The sequence below is a fragment of the Mesoplodon bidens genome (assembly GCF_964165515.1).
Source record: "Mesoplodon bidens genome assembly, contig: HAP1_SCAFFOLD_240, whole genome shotgun sequence".
In the NCBI taxonomy this organism is placed as follows: domain Eukaryota; kingdom Metazoa; phylum Chordata; class Mammalia; order Artiodactyla; family Ziphiidae; genus Mesoplodon; species Mesoplodon bidens.
In genome coordinates this window covers 568,778-580,156 of record NW_027671802.1, presented here as the reverse complement: position 1 = coordinate 580,156, position 11,379 = coordinate 568,778, and the positions used below count along the sequence as shown (strand labels likewise).

At 43.9% G+C, this 11,379-nt stretch overlaps 1 long non-coding RNA gene across 1 annotated transcript; it reads right to left on the bottom strand.

Moving 5' to 3' along the window:
• Positions 1–2,521: 2,521 nt before the first annotated feature.
• LOC308611023 lies at positions 2,522–10,324 on the bottom strand. The gene is made up of 3 exons (XR_014014754.1): positions 10,268–10,324; positions 9,330–9,563; positions 2,522–2,845 (listed from the first exon to the last, which is right to left on the bottom strand). It is a non-coding gene; the product is annotated as an uncharacterized lncRNA (long non-coding RNA).
• Positions 10,325–11,379: the final 1,055 nt, after the last annotated feature.

The window sequence follows — 11,379 nt, the reverse complement described above, 5'->3', positions numbered from 1 at the left end:
AAAAAAAAAAGGGAAATCATGATCCTGGAAAAGGGTTGCATCCTTTTTTTTTTTTTTTTTTTTTTTTTTTTTTTTTGCGGTATGCGGGCCTCTCACTGTTGTGGCCTCTCCCGTTGCGGAGCACAGGCTCCGGATGCGCAGGCCCAGCGGCCATGGCTCACGGGCCCAGCCGCTCCGCGGCATATGGGATCCTCCCAGACCGGGGCACGAACCCGTATCCCCTGCATCGGCAGGCGGACTCTCAACCACTGCGCCACCAGGGAGGCCCTAGGTTGCATCCTTTTAAGGGGTGAGAATAACAGAATGAGTGAGCCAAAGATTTGGGAAAGGATCTCACATTTCCAAACGTCCAAATCTTAAAATTGCACCAAGTGGGAATGTAGCTGTGGCAGTATTAACCTGAGAGAGCTCTATGATCGTTGTCTTTACTCATCACTTGGTTGCAAGGTTATAAATGACAGGGTAAGTGAAGGAGGGCAAGTAGACAGATAAGAGTCATTTCCTGATTCTCAAAAGAAGGGGCATCACCTAGGGAAGGGGACTGCAAAATCCTACAGGAATCCTCTTCATATACTAAATTTTCTAGGTGGCAAAAGTATCTCCTTTGACCCTAGCAGCCAAATGGAACTTAGAAAAGTAGTGAAAAGCTACTCAACTGAATGCAAGTCATATGACTAGGAGCATGTCAGTGAAAAGTTCAAGGGAAGATGCTGTGGAAGAGCAGTTCACCTTGTGGTTGAGCGTCCTCAGACGTGCAATGGGAGGTGCAGTACCTGCTCTGTCTCACAGGGACCCTCCAACCTCTAAACGCATCTTTCCTGGGAAGCTGAATTCAAAAAGTCAATTTTAAAAAAAGATAGGGCTTCCCTGGTGGCGCAGTGGTTGAGAGTCCGCCTGCCGATGCAGGGGACACGGGTTCGTGCCCCGGTCCGGGAAGATCCCACATGCCGCGGAGCGGCTGGGCCCGTGAGCCACGGCCGCCGAGCCTGCGCGTCCGGAGCCTGTGCTCCGCAATGGGAGAGGCCACAACAGTGAGAGGCCCGCGTACCACAATAAATAAATAAATAAATAAATAAATTTTAAAAAGATAAAAGTCTCTAGTAGAGAAATTTTATCAGAGCCTAGTATTAAGAGCTGTAGAGCCACAAGTTTCCCATGATACGGCCTTAGCAGAGGCTGTTAAGGCAGTGACAGAAAATTTGTACCGAGGGAAATAGCAGAAGAGTTTGCCTACAATTCACGAAAATGCTCCCTGCACTTGGCCTGAAGGAAATCAGCAAAATTTGTAACAGCTTGTGTATTTGTATGCGGGATGGAGAACGAGTTTAATTTTTTAATTTCTCTGAATTATCACGTAAGATTCAGAAGATGCTCTCTCTGCCTAGAAGCCACCCCACTGGGATAACTATGCCTACGGAGTGCCTTTGCCTATGACTCCTACTTGCTAACAGACTGGCAGCCTGGCCCCAGGGCCTGGTCGCTGCTCCCAGTGCAATGGTGGATATGGTGTCAACGGTTGCAAAATCAAAGCCCCTTACATCCTCTCCATGCCTCGGTCCCACCCCCCACCCCACTCACCATTGATGTTCAGGAAGGGGAAGGTGTCCTGGATGGGAACGTGGTGCTGTGACTGGTCCAGCTCACCTTCCTCATCTTCTTCATCCACACCATTATCTTTCTCATCCCAAGGAGCAGATCCAGTGGATCCTACCCGAGAAACACACACAAACACACACAAAGGTCAAAAGTGAGGCGCTCACGTTGCACTGTCATCCCTGCAGCCCACTCCCAGCTCCTCCTACGGAGCCCCAGTGCAAGCTCTCATCCCCTCCCCTATCCAGGACCTGCAGACCCTACTCCCTTCTCCTAGAAACCTTTTAATTCCTACTCTAAACCCCTTTCTACACATTCGCATCCCTTCTAAGGACCCAAGGAGCACAGCTTCTCTCCTTTATAAGCTTACTGTGAAGACAGACCCTTCCCTCATGGCAGAGCCTCACTAGATTCACTGGAGGTCAAGTCTAAATTATCTGGCTCTTAGTCGGAACTGGCTCAACATTGAGTAAATATAGGGATCAGGTGGTATTCTCCTAGGAAAAATACCATACAAATTAAATGATCACTTACCCATCATTTATAAAGAGAACTTAATAGCCTTCATAATGTCATGGCAATTGATTCTTAGAACAGCCTTTGAAATACGCAGGAAAGATGAGAACCCAGATTTTATAGTGGAAGAAGCTGAGGCTCAAAACGTTGAATGACTTGATTCAATGTCCCGCAAGTAGTGAAATGGAAAGACCGAGGTTTATAACTCAGACCTTCTAAGTTTTAAGCCCTCCGTCTTCTAAACTACCTGGCCTCTCTTCTCAGTGTTGAGTCCCAAGAGAAGTTATTTTTTATAGAACTCAATACCCCCTCTTCTTTCTAATGCTTTACTGTTCCACTGGGTGGGCAGGAAGACTGTGCTGAGTTTATATCTTTTGTTCTCTGGGTTCTTTCTAGGGACAGCATTTCTTGCTTTATTTACCAGTCTTCAACTTTGTAAGCGAGGCGACTTTCAAGTCGACTATCGCTTTAAGGGTCCAGCCGGGAACCTGGCACACTGTCCACCTTCTCCCCAGCAGCTGGGGCCTCACCTGGGTTAATGATAGAGCCCTGGGGCTGGGGGATGTCACACACTTGATATATCTTCACTGGGTTCATGGGCACCTCCTTGGTGCCGTCGTACATCAGGTTGAATTCCCTGCTCTTGTTGAGCGCACAGCGGAGCTGGGCCTTCCATTTAGCTGGGTCGGGGTCGTCCACCCCTTCCTGGTACTTCCCCTGTCTCCACAGCCCAGGCCTGAGGGATAGGAAACTGCAGTGAGTGCCTGATTGTTGCCCAGAAACACTGGAAAGTGTGCCCGCCCTCCCTCATACAGACACAGATACACACAGCCCTGCCTGACCGCCCCATCACCCCAACTCCAATTTACAGAGACTGCAGCAGAAAACACCACGCTGGGGACCAGGCAAGGCAGGGCCTGAGACAAATTCAGCCAAATGCAAATACAGTATTTTAAAAACAGGAGTCTCATCTCAAGTGCTTGTGCCAGCATCATCTGTCAAGACTACAATGGCCTTAATGAAGGGTTAAAAATAAAGAAAAATCTGGAACACGTATACACCAAAATACTAATGGCAACTTTTGGATAGCAAGATTTCAGGTAATTTTGTTTTGTTTTGCTTGCCTTATTTGTTTTTCACATGAATTGCTTATATAATAAGAAGAGAAAGGGAGGTGGCGTATGATATGAAGAATTTAGGCTTGCAGTTCCCTCTCCCTTCAGTCTTTAACCTGATGCACAAATAACTGTTGAAACCAAGTACCTTTAGGAGTAGCAGCCCATAGGAGGGCAGGAAGCACGCTCTGGGGGTTCAGCTGGCCTCAGTGTGAGGCTGAGGGCCTCAAGTCCTAATAAACTCACACCACCTGCCTTTCCCTGCTTCCTCAAACTCCCACATTGGGAACATTTTGCTGGGAACACCAGTGGCTGGTGGCCTGGGCCAAAACCAGTGTGGCCCCGCCTCTCTGGTTTTCAATTTCCAGGTCTAACAGGCATCTATGTGTCTGTTCACGGGATATCAGCCCTCCCCCACTGTTAACGTATCTCAGATGTCTACACTTTCTTCAGGGCTGTGACGTATGTGCTGGTGCAGAAAAGGGGGATGTCTTTTGCAGAGGACTCAAGATCAAGAGAACGAGATGGACCGGCCAGACTGCTCCCACTTGATGTTAGGAAGATAAGGTGGCCATGTAGTTAGAATTCTGCAGGGGAACATAGCCTATAGAGTCTATGGGTTTGCGGATCCACAACTTTTATTTTTTCAGTAATGCCAACCAAGCTCGTAAGAGACTGACATATAATCCAGAATGCCAGTCTACTCGTTTTCAAAGGGGGATAAAGCTGGTCAGTGACCAGCATGGTTAAGTCCAATAACCTGGACATAACCATGTATGATCTCAACCAGTAACTCCTGTATCTGGTTTCTAATGACAATTCCAAGAACATAAGACCCACTCAACATTTAAATCCAAATTTTCAGATGACTCCAAAGCTAAATGGAAATGATTTGATATTGAACTCTAAATCTGCATTATCTAGACTATCTCTTACCCAGTTGGGTAACCCAGAAGCGACAGTAAAAGGCTCCTGCTTTCCCAAAAATCACAGAGTGTAAAGATGAAAAGCACTGGAAAGGCAAGACCCCCAGGGAATTTGCAAAGCTGCTCTTGTGTCTTTTTCTTTTTGACCTTGAAGCCAGGAGAAATTCTAAAAATACAAATGTATTAATTTTTAAAACTTGACTTTACTAAGTATTGTTCAGATCCCCAAGCCTACAAAAATAATTTTATTTTTTTAAAAATGCTCCCTCTTCAGACTATACTACAAAGCTACAGTAATCAAGACAGTGTGGTACTGGCACAAAAACAGAAAGATAGATCAATGGAACAGGATAGAAAGCCCAGAGATAAACACACGCACATATGCTCAACTTATCTTTGATAAAGGAGGCAGGAATGTACAGTGGAGAAAGGAAAGCCTCTTCAATAAGTGGTGCTGGGAAAACTGGACAGGGACATGTAGAAGTATGAGACTAGATCATTCCCTAATACAATACACAAAAATAAGCTCAAAATGGATTAAAGACCTAAATATAAGGCCAGAAACTATCAAACTCTTAGAGGAAAACATAGGCAGAACACTCTATGACATAAATCACAGCAAGATCCTTTTGGACCCACCTCCTAGAGAAATGGAAATAAAAACAAAGATAAACAAATGGGACCGAATGAAACTTCAAAGCTTTTGCACAGCAAAGGAAACCATAAACAAGACCAACAGACAACCCTCAGAATGGGAGAAAATATTTGCAAATGAAGCAACTGACAAAGGATTAATCTCCAAAATTTATAAACAGCTCATGCAGCTCAATAGCAAAAAAACAAACAACCCAATCCAAAAATGGGCAGAAGACTTAAATAGGCATTTCTCCAAAGAAGATATACAGACTGCCAACAAACACATGAAAGAATGCTCAACATCATTAATCATTAGAGAAATGCAAATCAAAACTACAATGAGATATCATCTCACACCAGTCAGAGTGGCCATCATCAAGAAATCTAGAAACAATAAAAGCTGGAGAGGGTGTGGAGAAAAGGGAACACTCTTGCACTGCTGGTGGGAATGTGAATTGGTACAGCCACTATGGAGAACAGTATGGAGGTTCCTTAAAAAACTAAAAATAGAACTACCATATGACCCAGCAATCCCACTACTAGGCATATACCCTGAGAAAACCATAATTCAAAAAGAGACATGTACCAAAATGTTCATTGCAGCTCTATTCACAATAGCCCGGAGATGGAAATAACCTAAGTGTCCATCATCGGATGAATGGATAAAGAAGATGTGGCACATATATACAACAGAATATTACTCAGCCATAAAAAGAAACGAAACTGAGCTATTTGTAATGAGGTGGATAGACCTAGAGTCTGTCATACAGTGTGAAGTAAGTCAGAAAGACAAAGACAAATACCGTATGCTAACACATATATATGGAATTTTTAAAAAATGTCATGAAGAACCTAGGGGTAAAACGGGAATAAAGACACAAACCTACTTGAGAATGGACTTGAGGATATGGGGAGGGGGAAGGGTAAGCTGTGACAAAGCGAAAGAGAGGCATGGACATATATACACTACCAAATGTAAGGTAGATAGATAGTGGGAAGCAGCCGCAGAGCACAGGGAGATCAGCTCGGTGCTTTGTGACCGCCTGGAGGGGTGGGATGGGGAGGGTGGGAGGGAGGGAGATGCATGAGGAAGGGATGTGGGAACAGATGTATATGTGTAACTGATTCATTTTGTTATAAAGCAGAAACTAATAAAAATAAATAAATAAATAAATAAATAAATAAAATACAAAAAATACAAAAATAAAAATGCTCCCTGCCTCAAAGGAGTTTACAATCCCTTAAAGGAGACAGATGAGTCCACAGATCAGAAATATAGATACTATGTGCACACCAGTAAAACTGCCTAATCCATAAAGAGTCGGGGGGTAGGTATGGTTGGCTAAGTTTATCAGAATTTATGATTCTAGGGCTGAATCTTGAACATGGGTAGAAATTAACCAGGTGAGAAGCGTGGGTCACGATACTCTAAGCAGAAGAAGCTTTATGGGCAAAGGCAGAGGCTGAAAAGCACAGTGCTTAGGGGACCTACAAGCAGTTCAGCTTGCGTGGAGGCAGCATGAGATGAAAGTCTGGGCTTGTAAGTAGGAACCATGCCAAGGAGTTTGGACCTGATTCTTAGAACACTGAGAAACACTGAGAGATTTAAGCAGGTTGTGATGGGATCAGATTTAAGTTTTAGAAAGAACCCTCTAGCTGCAGGACTGAAAAGGGTTTGAAGGGAGGCAAGGCATGAAGATAACACATAGTCTCTATATAATCCATATAATAGTGTCACTAGGGTCTGAACTAAGGAGGTGGCGGTAGGGATAGAGGATACAGGTAACGAAGGAGCCGTTAAAGACGCTGACTTGACAGAGCTTGATGAGGAACTGAGTCCTTGAAGAAGGTGAGAGAGAAATCAAGGATGATTCCCTGGTTTAGGGTTTGGGAGACTGGGTGGGGGGTGATGCTGGCCACTGAGATAGGAGCAGGTTTAGAAAGATGATTTCCCTTTGGAAATGTCGGAGTTCAAATGCCTGTGGAAGGCCTAGGGGAGAAGGCCCAGCATGCCCAGGGCAGTTTTTTATCCCCACTCACCTCTCACATCACCTGAGGGACTCTCCCTGCCTGCCTCCAGCCTGGAAGAAGGTCCACCAGATTACTGACATCTCTGCCCTGTGGGCAAGGACCAATTTCTTTTCATTTCTGTATCCCTGCTCAGGCTTTAGCACACAGTAGGTCAATGTGTATTTGTTGAATTGCCTCAAATTTACAGAAATACACTTCTTGGGGAATGAATAACTTGCTATTACAGATGCAAGACCAGAAAAACAGCTATGAGCAGAAGGCCAAGGAGACACTGCAGAAAGTGCTGGAGGAGAAAATGCGTGCACAACAGCAACTGCAGAGCAAACAGGTGTGGGGATGCTCCATAATCCTTGGGGCTGGGAACCCTGGGGCAGTCTGGGTGGCAAGGGAGCCAGCTGCACAACTCCCTGGAACCCCCAAGGCACCACGCTCTCCTCTGATCTCCCTCAGCGGTCCCTGGCCCTGGCCGAGCACAAGTGTGAAGAGTGGAAGAGCCAGTACGAGAGTCACCCCCAGCATGCAACTGTCCCCTACCCTGCCAGCCCAGTAATCATGAACGCCATCTTCCTTCTCTTTTTTACAATGTGGTACATATGGATTTTTTTTTAATGAGATTTAACCAGCTTTTAAACCTTTCTTCTTTCTAACAATATCAGTACTCTCTGACTCTCCAAATGCGCCTTTTAAAGTTGATTTAATTTATGGAAAAATCACCCTTCATACTTTCCCTTTCTTTTTTAAACCTCCCCATGGTAGTGTAATGTAGTAGAAGGAGATTTGCCTGGGAGTTTGGACACCAGGGTTCTAGCTGCAGTAACCCACAGTTACACACGTTATATTATTAAAGAAAAAAGTAACTTACAGAAATGTATGAGGCCATTATGCACATACACACAAATATATATTCACTCATATATCCATAAAAAAGTAGTCTGGAAGGTTCTATAAAATGTTAAAGGTGTTCATCCCACGGTGGAGGAGATATACGTTAACTATATTACCCTCTTAAATTTTTACAGTAAATATATATTACTTTTATAATTTAAAAAGCCAAACTTTTCATTTTTAAAAACCTAAAACATGAAAGAAAACTGGAAAACCAACAAAATTAAAACAATCCCTAAGTCTGAGGCAACGATTTTTTTTATCCGAGTCCAAGTGATGAATGAAAATACTAAGAATGGTGTGTGACACCTTAAAGTATAGAAAAAAATACAGTAAGGCAAGTAGGCATTAAGATAATAGAATATAAAGTTACCCAGATATATTCAGACAATGGACTACTATTCCAGTAATAAAAAGAAATGAATTACTAATATGAGCTACACGGATGAGTCACAACAACATGAGGAGCCAAAGAAGCCACGTGCAAAAGGGTACTTGTTGTATGCTTCCATTCATATGAATTTCTAGAATAGGAAACACTAATACATAGTGAAAGAAAGCATGTCAGTGGTTGCCTGATGCCAGGCCTGGGAAACTGACTGTAAAAGGACAAGAAGGAACTTTTTGCAGGTATTGGAAGTGTTCTGTATCTTGACTTTGGCGACGACAATATAGATATACACATTTGTCAAGACTTATCAAATTACATGCTTAAAACGGGTACACCTCGTTGAATGTTAATTCATACTTCAAGAAAGTTGATTTTAAAGTTAAATTAAAAAGTCACCTATGGGGACTTCCCTGGTGGCACAGTGGTTAAGAATTCGCCTGCTAATGCAGGGGACGTGGTTTCAAGCCCTAGTCTGGGAAGATCCCACATGCCGCCGAGCAACTAAGCCCGTGCGCCACAACTACAGAGCCTGTGCTCTAGAGCCCGTGAGCCACAACTACTGAGCCCGTGTGCCACAACTACCGAAGCCCACGTGCCTAGAGCCCATGCTCCACAACAAGAGAAGCCACCACAGTGAGAAGCCGGCGCACTGCAACAAAGACACAATGCAGCCAAAAATAAATTAATTAATAATAATTAAAAAAAAAAAGTCACCTAGATGTCTGAGTGAGACAGAGTCCCTTTAACCTTTCAGTCCCAGCTCTTCTCTGAAGCCTCCCCTCATTCACCCTGGCAGCATGTGACCACTTTGCATCTCTTTAATACCTTATATTTATCGGTTCCATTCAGATTCGGTGCTTGAAAAGTTTTGTATATTTTATGTCTATCTTCCATTAAACTTGGTTCCTCTAAGGCAGGAACAATCATCTCTTTCATAAATTGAGACCATTACAAAAACAGAATTATGTTCCCTTTCCTCCCAATCAGGGGAATTTGAAGTAGGATTGATGAAATCCTGGAAATCATAAGCAAAAATGTCATTTCTGCATTTTTATGGCCAGAGGGTCATGTGTTTTCATCAGATTCTTGAAGATATCACAGAGCCCAACAATGTTAAGAATCTCTGCTTTGAATCCATGTGCTTTCACCCAGCTCTGTGGTACAAGGCACCCTGCCCCTGGGGCAATCTGTCTGTGGTCCCTGCAAAGATGATAAACCCACATCACAGACACTCACTCTTCTGCATGTCAGTGGACTCCACTGCCATCTCTTCCTCCACAATGACGTCACTATCGCCATCTTCAAGATTCATTTCTGTCTCATCTAGAACACTGTCTTCTTCCTCTTCCTCCTCCTCATCTTCCTTGGAGACATCCTTTAATGTGGCAAGTAGTCTGTTGTAACCAGAAACTTGTTCTGGTTCACTCTATGCTTCACTTTCAGAACTTGAAGTATCTATAAACTCTCTGACTAAAAGGAAAATGGGGATTTTAAAAACAAAAATTATACTGTCCTTGTTGCTACCCCACGACTATCATCAGGTCCACAGTGGAATCAAGTTCAGACTTTTCTAAATAAAAACTAGCTTTTCTGCAAATACGCAGTCCTATCTATTCAACCAAACCTAGCACCAAATTTGTTTCAAACAACTAATCTAGCTATGATTCTAGAAGCGCTTCCTCTTCTTTGAACTGCTCATGTTCCACATGGGAAGACAACAAACTAAACACATGGAGCTTTAGGTTATAAGGCGATCTAACCTATGTGTCAGACACTTGGCACCTTTAAAGGAGCAACAGGAAAACTTACAACAAAAAAGTATACTTTATTTCTGAGTCTGTGGTAATGAAATAAGACCTTTGATGATTTTGCACTCTATTTTATGTTAAGCAAACATGACATGCCCTCTTAGGATTCACCAAGAGCCCTCTGGTAAGCCTCCTTAACAGGTTCTAACAGGCTAATCTCTCAGGACAGTTTCATACTCTATACTATATTAGTTATCACAATGGCATTTTAACAGACATCTGCACTTAAAACTAAGCAATATTACTAAAGTATAGCTTACAACTAAAATCAAAGAGAGTGGAAATGTAGCCAAACTTTACTACCATATATAATCTTAAAAGTAACAGTCCAGAATCTACTATCATAAAGAAGGTATAAAGCATTACCAGTTGACAAGTCTGTGGTTTTGCTTCCTTTCTGGAAACCCTGAGAAGAAACAGGCAATGTTAAACTTTAACTACTAGTAGGCAGCAATTAGGAAAAGTCTAATGATACAACTTTAAATGAACATGGCAGACTATACCGTTATAAATACATTATATCTATTGTCAAGTAAAAACTCCATATGCATTTGGACAGGTTTTGGAAGGATATGCCAAATAGATAATAAGAGACGAATGAAAAAGTCTAACAAGACCACATGACAAATACTACAGTCACACAGTAACAGGCTCTCATCCAAAAGACGGGAAATTTTGGCAAATAAAAGCCCTCGGGGTTCACCTTTTCTAGCAGATTTCTTAAGTAGACTATCCCTCTAACTGTTGATAAAGCAGCCCAAAGGGGTGGGATGAGCACTAAGATCATAACTGAGAGTCTGGACACTTAGAGAGGAACCCACAACTACCCAAACATTAGTTTCCTCATGGTCATTGAATAGATAGGTGATGTCGAGGGTCCCAAGCAATTCTTTTTTTATTTTTTTTAACTTATTTAATTCATTTATTTTTGCCTGCTATGGGTCTTCGTTGCTGCGCCCGGGCTTTCTCTAGTTGCGGCGACAGGTGGCTTCTCTTGTTGCGGAGCAGGGGCTCTAGGCTCGCGGGCATCAGTAGTTGCACCACCCTGGCTCAGTAGTTGTGGCTCGCGGGCTCTGGAGTGCAGGCTCAATAGTTGTGGCGCACGGGCTTACTTGCACCGCGGCATGTGGGATCTTCCCGGACCAGGGCTCGAACCCCTGTCCCCTCCCTTGGCAGGCGGATTCTTAACCACTGCGCCACCAGGGAAGCCCCCAAGCAATTCTTTAAAAACATAGAAAACGAACACAAGCTTATAAAATCTCTGCCCAGTCGCCACACAGGAGGCGTGCCGTCTAGCATAAAACTACAGGCTCAACAAAGGGTAGGAAGACCGGCGAAGAACCCCATCTCAGGCGGGAAGCCGCCAGGATCCCCGGGCGAGCTAGGCCGGCGCCGGGGCAGCGTGGCACGCGGCGGGAGCTGCCCTGTCACTACCCCCGGGGCACCGGCGGACCAAACGCGGGGACACGCGGGCTCCC